A 12,644-nucleotide genomic window follows, 5' to 3' on the forward strand; every position below is an offset into this window, starting at 1 on the left:
AATATTTCTCTCCGGGACAAAAAAAAAAGGTCTCAGTTCAGGACAGGTATTTGTATATTTAATGTTTACATAGGAATATATTTTTGAACAATTACAGTTCCTATCTTTGTGAGATGTAAGAATCATCCACAATCTAATTACTCCTGAGTTTTTGTTATTTTGTAACTTTGGATGGAACATTTGTCTGTGCAGCACATCCCAGGAGTATATGTACTGGAATATTTGGCACTTAATCTTTGCTTACAGCAATTCCACTAAACCTACAGAAGTTAGCCCCTCTCTAGGGCAGGTGCAGGCACAAGAACTGTTTTTTAGTGGATCTTTGGCATCTCGTATTCTCTTTGGCAGTCTGGATGCTTCTGTGATTGTAATTTCAATTCATCTTCTGAATAGATACCCGCAAGACATGGCTTTCCAGTGCTTATACAGCCTACTTAATGATGCAAACATATTTCTTGCTCAGGATATGACAGTATCCATTGGCCATATGTCAGGTTTTGGGTTTCGTTTTGTGTCATTTTTAAAAGCAGACAATATTGGTTTTTAGAATACGCAATATCAATGCTTAAATTCTATTAAGTTTTAAAAAGGCTTCTGTTCCTGAGGCCCTTAAATGGTTTTGAAAAATACAGCCCATACATCAAACACTGAAAGGCTACTGAAGCAGCCGGTTCTTGACCTCAGGTAAATCTTTCTCTTAATTCAGATATCAAATTAAGGGTCATTGTACATCATCATAGCTCCAGGCAAGATCAGATGCTTGAGCTAAGAGAAGATGTTTCCTGTTAGGAGAGAAACTAGCATAAGCTGTGTCACGTAACAAATGATTTCATACTATTAGATTTGTCATAAATGTATGATAAATGGTAATTCCCTGATCTGATATCAAACGTTTGGGAGCAATGTGTTTGAATGATGTCATTACATAATGTTTGAAGCTGTTAATATGATTACCTGGGAGCACTGGAGAAGCGTGATGCTTGAGGAGAATGCATAATAATTTAGCTGTATTTGTTCTTACAGCATCTCTTCCCTGAAAAGTCTCAGTGTGGTACAGCTGAAACCTCCTATTCTTTTTCCACAATTGTTTTTTATTCTTGTTGCTAACATTGTTAGGCTGTGGCAAGTGGTATTGCAGTTACAGTTTTCAAAGTCATGGCAGGGAAAGAACCGCAGCTTAAAAGCAAAGGTTTGTCAAGCTGCAGAACATGATGCAGCCGTGAGAGACCTGGCAAGCTATGATTCACCGAATTAGCTTTTGTTTTCCTCGTTGTAATGTTTGCATTAGAAGACAGTAACCTATGTGGGTTGTTTTTTGTTGGTTGGGGTTTTTTTTAGAAATTTCTGGAGCTGTCATAGAGAGGATCATGCGTCTGAGAGTTTGGGCACTCTCAGATATAATGGGTGATCCATGCAGACAGAAAAGGCAGTAAAATTGTCCGCTAGATCCTCTTTCTATTGAAATGTGGTTCTTTTTCTGCAAATGTTTGATTACTGCCCGTCCTGCTAAAAATGGTGACAAATAAAAGAATAATTCTTATTTTCACTTCCACAGAAACCCCGATTCCTACAATTTAACACGAATTGCCTTGTTCTTTCATAGAAATGTCAGTTTATATCTTAAAAAAAGAAAAGGAAAGTAAGAAGGCATGGGGTTTTTTCTTTTCTTTTTTCCAAGATGGTCCAAATTGATTAAACCTGGCTTCTACTATTTGTGTATGCATGAGTATACTATATCTTAAAAATGCATATGCTGTTCTAGGCACATCTATAAAATGCTCTCACGAGGCATGCCTATAGTACAAATAGTATCATACCCTTTGGAACTTTTCTGTTCAAGATCATAGAAGAATTAATCAAATTATGTCTTTGTTTTGTAAAGGGATCTTTTTTTACCAGAAATTTTTCAGTGAAAACATTTAAACCACATATATTGCTAATGTGTGCTCTTTATTACAATGGAATCTGAGTATGTTATATTTTGAGGGAACTGGATGTGACTTGCTAGAGTTTTCCATACACACTATTTAGCAAATCTTTTTGTCACAGTGCCATTATGTCTCCATCCCATATGGAAGTATCTGTCATTTGAAACTGTTTCATACAGAGCATAGACTGCTTAAATAGTCTTCTGCAGGCTACTGCTGAGGCTTAGTGGTGTTCACTAGTGGTGTTCAGCTTCTGGTAGAGACTAGAGTATGCATTTGCTTCCTGGAATATAAAACCTGAAAATAAAATAGTTGAATCAGGGCTTTATGTATCCTATACATCTCTGGGTTTTGGTTGTTGTTTTTTTTTCAGTCAAACCTGTAGTTTAATGATTTTTTCTTCATCATCAGTTTATTGCCCACATTTTAAAACTACAGAACCACTTTCACTGATTCTTGGTACTTCTGCTGAGAAAGGGAAGAACTGTGTATCTCTTCTTACACATATGATTCTTGAAATTGATTAAGGAAGGCTTTGCACTGCTGGTCTTAGGCTGCTGCCCCAGTGGTCAAATGCTTGAGATACAAAATAAACGAAGTATTCTTTCTCTGACATCTTTGCTCAGTGTCCTCTCTTGACTTGCTCCACCTTTTTCAGAGCTACTAAAGGGCTTTTTCAAAACTAGGAATTGAGGTCTTGCACACTAAAGGTTCCACGTGCAGCACAGATTTCTTTAACCTAATATTGCTGTTATAATGATGATATGATGAGTAGCATGCTTATAGTCTCATAACCTACTTTATCTGTAGACTTTCTTTGTGTTGACATGCAAACACATTCTTTGCAGCTTAGAATGATTTAGGTTGATCAAAATTACTCAGAATGTATTAAAATGCATCCCAATTTGTCAATGGCTGCATACGGTTAAAGTATTGGAAGAGGTTTTTGAAGATGTGTAATAGTAAAACAGTTGGTGTTCTTTTCAACAGGAATTCAAAACCTGGTTGTCAGGGCTGACATTTCCATTAAACTTCCTGTTTACTTAGACTGTATATTTGAATAATATTTTGGCCTCCATGTTGCCATAAAGAACACAAAATAGTTTGGCTTTGCGTGTTGCAAAGTGTTATGTCATGGCAATGGGGAATATGGTGTATATGGTGGTATGTATGTTGACTGTGTGTAAACTCTTTACTCTTCGAATAGGTAAGACAGATGAAGGTTGCTTTGGGAATGGTAGCATGAAGATTTGATCCTCGTCTTATGAGTCGCAATTCACTCTAACCATATTTGCCTCTGAATTTTGTACTGTTATTGTTGTACAACTATACATACTCCTTTGAATTCTGTGAAAGGTTCTGTGAAAAAGTTTTATGAAAAAGATCATCCTACTCTAATCAGGTGGGTTTTTTTTTTTGTTTTGTTTATAAACAGTATGAAGTATCTTCAGCTTCTCCCGAATTGAACGGGGGTTGCAGAAGTTGAAAACCTGTTTAAAAAAAATGAAATCATTGCTATTCCAGTCTGTTTGCATTAGGAAAGTACAGAGACTTCTGTGAAAAACATTTCACTGCAGCCTGGTTTTTCAGGCCAAAGCACTTGGTTTAGGTGGGCTACCTGCAGTCATGTCTGTGTGAGCTGTGCATGGGCAGAAAGGAAGCAAGTTTACCACTTTCACTCACATTTTAGATGTGAGTGAAAGTTAGGACCCAGCTGTGGTGTTGGGGAAGTCAGAAAACTAAAGCAGAAAACAGCTGTAATCACTGTGGCAGCTATTGGTACATCAGAGAATCACCAATGGAACTTGGTGACTCTTTCAAACTATGCACTCTTTTAATCCATTTCTGACTCCCCTCCCAAGAGAGCTCATATTGACACTCAAAGTGGCTTCTCTCGCAAACAAGTAGATATGGATTATGGATTTAGGCTAAGTCCTACTGTGGAGAGGTTTCTAGGAGGGAGAGGAAAGCAGAGGCCAATAAAGCCCTTCACATAAGAGAGGGCAGCTGTGTGTAGTCTCCAAAGCAGAAATGGGTCAGAAAATGGCACCTGGTTACATGGGAGCAGTATGGTTGGGGAGGAGAGATGGTAGGACAGAGAGTGGTAAATTCAGTCAACACTGTGGAGTCTTCTTTTGTGCCAATTCATCTCTGTAATTAGTCAGGTTCATGATATATATCCTTTAAGCAATCTAATGGTGGAGTTCAAGTGTTTTAACATCAATTTGATCTCTTAAATGCCTAATTTTGCAGTAATGTGTCCATCTGTGCAGAGAGCATGTGGAAAAAGCAAAAGCTTGGACAGGTACAGTGTGATTTTTGATGCTGGAGAATAAGTTGGTTAGCACAAGGGACAGCTGCAAATATTTATTTATTTATTTACTTGCTCTCTTTAGCTCAACTTTTGGTCTCTACATCTAAACCTGACTGTAAACTTTAACCTCCCGTGTGCTGTTGAGTTCCCTCCTTGGTCTGACACCTTTTGCATGTACTCTTACTCATCTTGATGCTACTCACACAACTGGCAAAAGGACTTCATACTCTTCTTCAACCCTGTCACCAACATACCAGGATATCTACAAATTGCATCTGAGCAGGATTTATATCCCTTTTAATATTCATGTTTTTTGACTAAACTGTTGTTAAATTTATTCAGGTACATCTGCCTCTACTACAGTCTCGTCCTGCAGATAATTCTCTTCTGGCATTTGTCTGCTCCTTGGTCTGCTCTGTTTCATCTGTTAGGTGAGCTCTTTGGAGCAAGGATTGCAGTATGACACTAGGCATAGCAAGGTGTGCAGTGGGGCTGCTGCAATTAAGGGCCATTGCTTGTGAGGGGAGGGGGGGCCCTGTCTGAGTGGCACATGGTGTTAAATCTTGGCTTCTCTTTCATGCGGCTTTGAAATAAGGATTTGGGCAGAATACTTAGAGTGGAAAAATGAGACACTGCCACCTATACCCTAAGTAACAGTTACTAGCACTTGTCTTTAATCACGTATACAGAACTTGTGGTAATTGAAGTGTAGGTTTCCATCATCACTGATATGCTCATTTAGAGCACTGGTAACCTGTCGGGTGCCATGTATTTTGACTATGCTTTCCACAAAGGTGTGTGCTGAGTTAAGAAGCAGGCACTCCTTTAAGGTCCCAACTGTTCCTCAAATCCACATGCTAAGTGATGTCAGCTCTTGGAAACCTGGGTTTTAATAAACTTCAATAGATTAAGGTGCTGAAAAGTTTATAATTTTTTTACTTTTGTCAGCTTTAAAGCCAAGACATTCAAATTTTTAAGGTCTTTGTTTCTAGAGATATTCTTGGGTAGTCTCAGTAGAAGCTCAGGTGTAGTTTCACCTATGCAAGACTCTTAACTATACTCTTTTATTTTCTTTTTATAAATAAATACATTTCTAGCCTGTGCTTTGTGGCTCACTGTAGAATAATCTTTCAGGAGATAAAAGGAATGGATAATAAAAAAAATGAAAACCAGATTGTAGCTTTCAAGAGCTATGTACAGATTCAAAATATGGGAAAACTGTGATTTGGGAACACTTTTCATTGCTTTTTCTTTTAGCAGCATAAGATTTAGCAGCATTAGAAAACCTGTGTGTGAAGTTTGAACATTTCTGTTCCCTTCTGTGGGTAGAAACATTTTTTTTCCCTATGTCATGGGGTTTATATGATGTTTCTTCTCTACATAGCATTCTCTTGATCAAAGATGAAAAAGAACAAAAAAAGACAGTTATAGGCACTTCATCTTTTTGAGCCATGTCAAAAGTAAAATGGGCAGGCTTTCAAGATGCATTCTGTATTCATCAGGCTACTGAAAAATCGAACAATATGGGGCCAAAAAGATAGTGGCAAGGTGTAGGGGTTCAAACCATAATTGAATTCAGACTGTAGCGATCAATGAAGAGAAGAGAAAGACAGGAACACACTAAAGCAGAGGTGGGGATAGAAGTTCCTTTGCTTCCTTCTTTCCAGATTACAATGACAGGAGGCTTGTACTAACTGCGATAAAAGGACCCTAACACCAACTAATGATGGTCACATTTTATTTTTACAGGGAGAAATATTTTATAGAGAGCATGCTTCTGTGACTAAGGACTTAAACAAGTCCCTAAATACTCTTAAGCAAACATTTTCAAGTTTCTCTTAAGCCTGACAACCTATTTATACAATCTGGAGAAAAGTTACTTGTGAGAATAAATAAGTAGGTTACCAGAAGTTTACAAGGTGCTGAGAGGACAGGAACTACCCCAGGAAACTTAGGAAAAAATGTCTTTCCTATTTAGCCTTCCATTTCAGAAACAAACTTTGTTCTGATGTGAGAAGTGGTTGATCTATTGTTTCTATTCCAAGGGCTCCAGGTTAGTTTCTTATACAGCTATATATGCCAGACCCAGAAAGCATTTGAGAAATGCAGGCATCCTAAAGTGACAGAGTATATCACCAATATTAAGTGTTATTCTTTATTACATACAGAAATTCTTTTGGAGAGACATTAATCTCAGTGAGACAATGTTTCATATGTATAAATCCCTCTGAGCAAGTCTATAATTACTGAAAAGGCAAATTTATTTATTTATTTTTAAAAAGCACACATAATCACTTCCCTGTGAACACAGGGCAGAAAAGACAGTGCAGTTAGAAAACTTACAGCCAGCAAGATACAGGTTGTGTTTGCTTTGCCTCAGGCTTCCTATGAGGCTGAATAAGAGTCATGCCAGGCTATTAAGCCTCTTGGGATTTTTTTTGGTGGAACATGATTTGATTTGTAAATGCTGGCTTGTTAAAACACCATTGTTTTTCAGAAACTTGTTAGTACTGAAGAACCTTGCTCAAGCTTCCAGCAGGTTTCTTTAGTTTTACAGCTACATTTCTGAATTGGGCAACGTTGGAAATGAGGGGAAGCCTACTGTTTTCACTTGACAGCTTTTGAGTGTCAATGTTTTTCTGATTCCAGAAAAGGTATCTAGAAAATATTTTTCAAGAGTCAGAAAAACATTCTGTAGGTAACATTTGAATTCAGAAAATGTGAAAACTTGTAGAAAGTCAGAAATACTAAGATTAATTACAAATTTTTAAAGAGTTAATGGCAGGCTTGAAAGATACTGAAAGCATGTAAAAATGCAGTTCTATCTACCAAAGCTTTGTAAAGCTTTGTGAAGTGAAAAAAAAAAAAAAAAAAAAAAAAAAACCTGAAAAACCAAATCAGAAGGTATCTTGTCACCTTAGGTTTCTATATATTTTTGTATATGACTTTTAGGACTTATGCCTCATTACAAGTCAAGGTTTATCCTATTTACTTTTAATTAAAAAAAAAAAAAGTGTAACAAATTATAATCCACTGAAATCCCCCTGAACTACCTTTTGATTTACTTATGTGTTAGATGGTATTTTGTTTGTATGTTTATTCTACATTGCAGTGGTTAATGGGTTAGAAATACATATTGTTCTTTCTGGAGGACAGAGAGATTGCTTCTGCCCTTGAGAGCAACTACATATATTTGGGGTTATATAGGGAAACAGGAGGGACTTGAGGTGCTATTATGAAAGAGCAGGGAGCAAACATGAAGCCTCCCCTCAGAGGGGACAAAGATGCTTCCTAGAGGTTGAGAAAGGGCTGTGCAGAATTGTCTGTGATTTTGAAAGCCAGTGAATTGCTGGGCTGAAATCGAATTGAAAGAGGTTAGTTTATGAAGCCCCAGGTGGGGAGGTTACTCAGTCTAAGAAATAATGAAAGCAAAATCTCATCAAGAGCTTTGGCGAACTCATGGTCTTGTCTAAACCTATTAATGGGCTTACAATAATCTTAACTAAGGGATAACCTTGCATTTCTGTAGGGAAGGTAAAAGATTTGCTCACTGACAGTTGGATAATAGGGCAGAGAAATCTTGTTGATTTGGAAAAGTACCTCTGCAGTAAAAGAAAAATGTGAAGTGTCTTCAGAACAGCCTAGGGTCGTTATCCTAGTGCACAGAATAATTAACAAACACAGTGAGAGCAAATGACTTGAATAAAGCTGTATAGCACTCATAATGGGAAATCTGACTTTTAGCCCGGTATACACTGAAGTAGGTCAGGTTTGAAGTCTTGAATGTAGTTCCCCAAACACCTTATCAGCACTGAGTGCGAAGGATATATTGGGCCAGGTACAGCAGTCTGGGAGCACTTTCCATTTTCAGTAAATTAATCCTCTCACAGCATGAAATAAAAAGTTCAGAACATGATGTTAAACCTCATTTTGTATTTTCAATTACTAGGGGATAATTATTTTCTTTTTAAGTCTTGGAAGATGACATGATCTGAATACTCAGATACCTGCTGCTTCTGCTCGCATTCCTGGAAGCACAGATAGTTCAACAGGAGGACTGCACAATGTAATTAGGTTTATTTTGCAGCCTGGCATGGCCCCGTATGTCATCTGGACAAAAGCACAGCACTTTAATCTTGGGTTTGGTGATGTTTGGCTTCATAATGTAGGAGTACAACTACATAGACTGAATTTTGTACGTGGATTGGGAGCAGTAGAAAGTGGGACAATGGCAAGGTGCTTTGGACAGTTGTTCAGTACTAAGTAAACCTGATAGAACAAAGCATTAATCTCATTAGCCCTACTTATATTTCTGCACAAGTGAGTGTGAGAGAATAATTCACAAGAATTCTCAAAGAGCATAGCTGTTTTTTAAAAAGTTACTGTGGCGTGGCGTTTTAAATATTGCAGGTTTCCTATTTTTTTGAATGGAAAATAACTAGTGACTTCTAATTGTATGTATCTGTGTGTGTTGTGTAAATGCATATGTATGCTGTGTGTATGATTTCCTTTTCTTGTATAGGCCTGCTTTTCTCCTCATAGTTTTTCACCGGGTGAACTGCAGTGATTTCAAAGAGGAGAAATGTTAAGTAAAATGTGAAAGAGGCTAAATATGAACATAATAGAACATAAAAATATCAGCAGATTTGGCTCAGGTAGTAGGTTTTGGCATTGATAGGGCTGCTGTATGAAAAGTGTGACTAGTAACACAACTGGAAGTAAGTAAGACCTAACTAATGTCATGCAAAAAGAATCATTGTTTAGAAACATATCATGACAATGTAATCCTTTTTTGTCCTATATGTAGACTCTGGAGATGTGAAATTTGTATGCTTATACTTTTCTTATCTGGATGCAGGGAATTGCTCCTAATTCGGCACAAATTTCTGCTTCTCTCACTTCTTCAGTTATTTGTGTTCAGTTGAAGTTAAGAAATGGAATGTGCTAGGTTACTCATAATGCTCTTAGCATTTCTGAAAACATCATCATCATGAGATTCACCTTGGGCAGAAAATGGAAAAATGTCAGGGAATGAAAAGATTCCTAAGAATGTGCATTAAAAGACCAGTATCCCCTATTAACAGCCTTCCCATTGAATTTTGCTCACTGAGATACTGTGCTAGAAATTACATTTACTATGCAGTTATTTTCCTTATACAGTGAAATAGTCACTGTAAAAGGCTATTGGAGCACATTTGAAGCACAATAAATGCCTGGCAATCTCTGTACTCTGTTGGGGTGCAAATATAGATTATATTTTATCTTTTGACTCTTATGGGAACAGCAGTGTTTATATTTTAGTTGCTGCTGATAAGAACAGAGAGAAAGCTTTTATGATTACTTTTTTTTTTCATGTGCCTTCAGTTACATCAACCATTAACACTAGAGCCACAACACAATGCTGATATAGTTCTTCAGTTTTAGTTATGCATCTGTTGGCATTTTAGGGGAAGAAGAGCATAAATTACTATTTCATTAAAGTGAATTTGAGCTGTGCTTATCCTTCAAAGAACAGTGAATTTTTTTGATACAATACAGGGAGATCTAAAGGATCTAAAGGAAATGCCAAACTGGGGGAAAAATGTGATACAACTATAAATAAATTGTATGGCTTTCTTGCGGGGGGGGAGGGGGGGAGGAGGGGGGGAGGAGTGCGGGCGGGCATTCGTTCTGTAATTGCTTTCTCATATAAAAAGACACATTGCTTGAGTAGGATTTAAGAGGTTTGGTTTGTGGTGGTTGTTTTTTTCTTAATAGTGAGAAAGGGAGAAGTTTCTGGGACTTGAAATAAAACAGAAATGTTATTCATAATCACTAGCCTTTGTGTTGGATTGCAGAATTATTTTCTCCCTCAAAAATGTTTTGGAATGATAATAGGTATTCCTTAGTCAGATCTGTTGTATCTGCTGAAATTTATTGAGTATGTGCTGTCCTTTAATGCCAGGGACAGAAGGGAAGATAAAAATAACAGTAACAATCCAGATTATAGTTGGCTTAGTTTCTGAAAATCGCAATTTAATTGTGTATTCATTTTAAAAACAAACAAATCTTGTGCCAATTACAACAGTTTTAAGGGTTTTGCTGCCTATTTCCAATTCTGGTGTTTATGTTCCAGTTTTTGTAGCAGCTGAAACAGACAACGCGGAGGTTATCTAAGTGATTATTTCAAAGACAGACATATTGTAAGTTTATTTAATTTTTCATACAGGTAATCTCTAAAGTAGTTTTTCTTTTAAGCTTTTTAAAAGCAGAAATAATTTTATTTAGAAGTTATATCCAGCCGCCCCACGGCTTGCTTGCTATTGACTGTGTTTTCATCAAAAGATACCTTCGCATTTCAGAGAGAAACCATGTGAATGTATGTAATATCAGTTAGAAATTTCACTTACGTGAAAGGGCGCTATGGCAAGTAGTCACTGTCCCAATTTACTTGCCAGGAGGAGTATGAAACTGATGACAAGGACTTCTTCCTTCTTACCTTCTGGGTCTGCCCAGGATTGGTTTTATGTTTGCTACCACAATCCATTTGCTCTTTCTCAAAGGGTTAACAATTGTTATAGCAAAGTTATTGTATGTTTTACATATGTTGGATTCCTTCTTCCTTTGCTCCCTCTGTTATCCCTAAACCTAGTTTTACGCAGCTCTCAGGGTTGTGTTTCTGTAGTGATCAGTAATTGACTATTTGTGCTTATAGCCTTGGGGGCATTTATTATAGTGCTGTGTCAGCACTTTCAAGGTCTCTGCTATCTTCTGTGCTCGTCTGTCTGAGGACCCCTGCTAAAGCATGGGTCTTTACCCATCCTCTTACTCTGCATAAGCATTGGACATGAATATTCTGTAAACATTTCAGGTTAACAGAAATCAAGTTTTTTCCAAAAGTTAAATTGAACTAAGAACCTATGCTAATCAAGATTTTCTTCTTGACACTAGTTGCTGAATTATGCAGTTATAGCAACATGTCTGACGATAAAGCAATTACTTATATTAGAGAACCTGCATACACTTTTTGTTTTAAGTAAAATCAGGGAAGAATAAATTCCATACGTCAAAAATTCAGGCGTGTCAAGTAAATAATATTATTTGATCAATTTCTGCTGCTCTTTATGGAAAATTATGACTCTGTAGACTTGCAGGATTAAACTTAGCTGATTAGGAGATATATCACCTAATAAAACTCAACAGTTGTTGATAGAATATGAAAATTAATATAGCAAAAACATTTTTGTACAATATTAAGGAAATTTGCACAGATTGTTAGCATTTTTGCAACTTTGGCAACATGTATTTGGGTGGCCTGAAAGTGACTAATTCTTTTGGGCTTGCATGCTTGATCTCGTAACAGTTTGGAAAGAGTATGTGTGTATGTGTAGGTGGGTTCAAAGTGTCTAGAGATGAGCAGCTGCAAGAGCTGAGAACAAAATGAACAGGAAGAAAATGATGTTTTTAAAGCAATCAAATGCAGCTGTCTTAATCACTAGGAAACTGGAACTAGTTTCTATTCCTTTAAAAATGGAAGAAAGAAATCAAAGGAAGAAGAAATGGAAAGCAGTTGAAAATTTGTACAAACTCTTTCCCTCATGCAAACAGTGACAGAGCAGTCAGATAATTAAGATGCATATGCCACGTGACATTAAGCAGCTTTTTGTGAACTGTTAATTAAGATTTAATCAGTCACATATTTTATTCTTGTTGAATTAGGAGATTAGTGTTAATTTCTTGTGGTGTTTCCCTATTCTCTGTTGAAGGAAGTCAATGTATCATAGCCTGGTGTGGTAATAAACACAGACTAGAGAGACACTAACTTGACATTTTGGGTAGTACAGTGCATGTGATTCAGATGGGACAATTGACAAATGAAGTTAGTGCTTTCTCTCTAAAATGTAAAATATATTATGCAAGTATGTATAAAGTTGGTACATCCTATCATTGTTAACATAAGAATGAATGTAAAGGTCTTTCAGAAAATTCTTCACTTCATGAAGCACTAATTGCTTTTGTGCTTACCTCATTACACTCAAACTATAGGATTCAGACCTCAGTTCTATACCACAAAACTGAATGCAGCTAGAAACTCTATGAATAATTTGATCCAATGAGTAATTTGATTTAAATATACTTATGTGGCTTTCCCTAAATGTGTTCAGCCTATGGAAGTCAATATATTTCTTTAAAAATTTCTCCCCCAAAGCTTATTTGAAGTAGATGCCTATAGGATGAATATATTAATATTGCTCTTTGTGAAGGTTATGTGACTCGAGGCTTTAGTAGCATTCTCTTTAGTGTCTGTGAAATAACAACAATGTGATTTATATACTACTTCATGTTAACAGTAACAGATTTATAAATCATTTTTCTATGAAATGTTACACATTTTTTCGAGTTGTTTGATATTGGCTGGAAAT

General features: G+C 36.7%; 1 protein-coding gene across 2 annotated transcripts in view; it reads left to right on the forward strand.

Annotated features, from left to right (window-relative positions):
- The window catches only part of RBFOX1 (RNA binding fox-1 homolog 1), a gene marked incomplete at both ends in the record, with an annotated part of 1,320,957 nt that overhangs the window by 68,201 nt on the left and 1,240,112 nt on the right, over positions 1-12,644 (forward strand). The window lies entirely within an intron of this gene.

Source organism: Vanellus vanellus (genome assembly GCF_965231255.1).
Source record: "Vanellus vanellus genome assembly, chromosome: 14".
Classification (NCBI taxonomy): Eukaryota; Metazoa; Chordata; class Aves; order Charadriiformes; family Charadriidae; genus Vanellus; species Vanellus vanellus.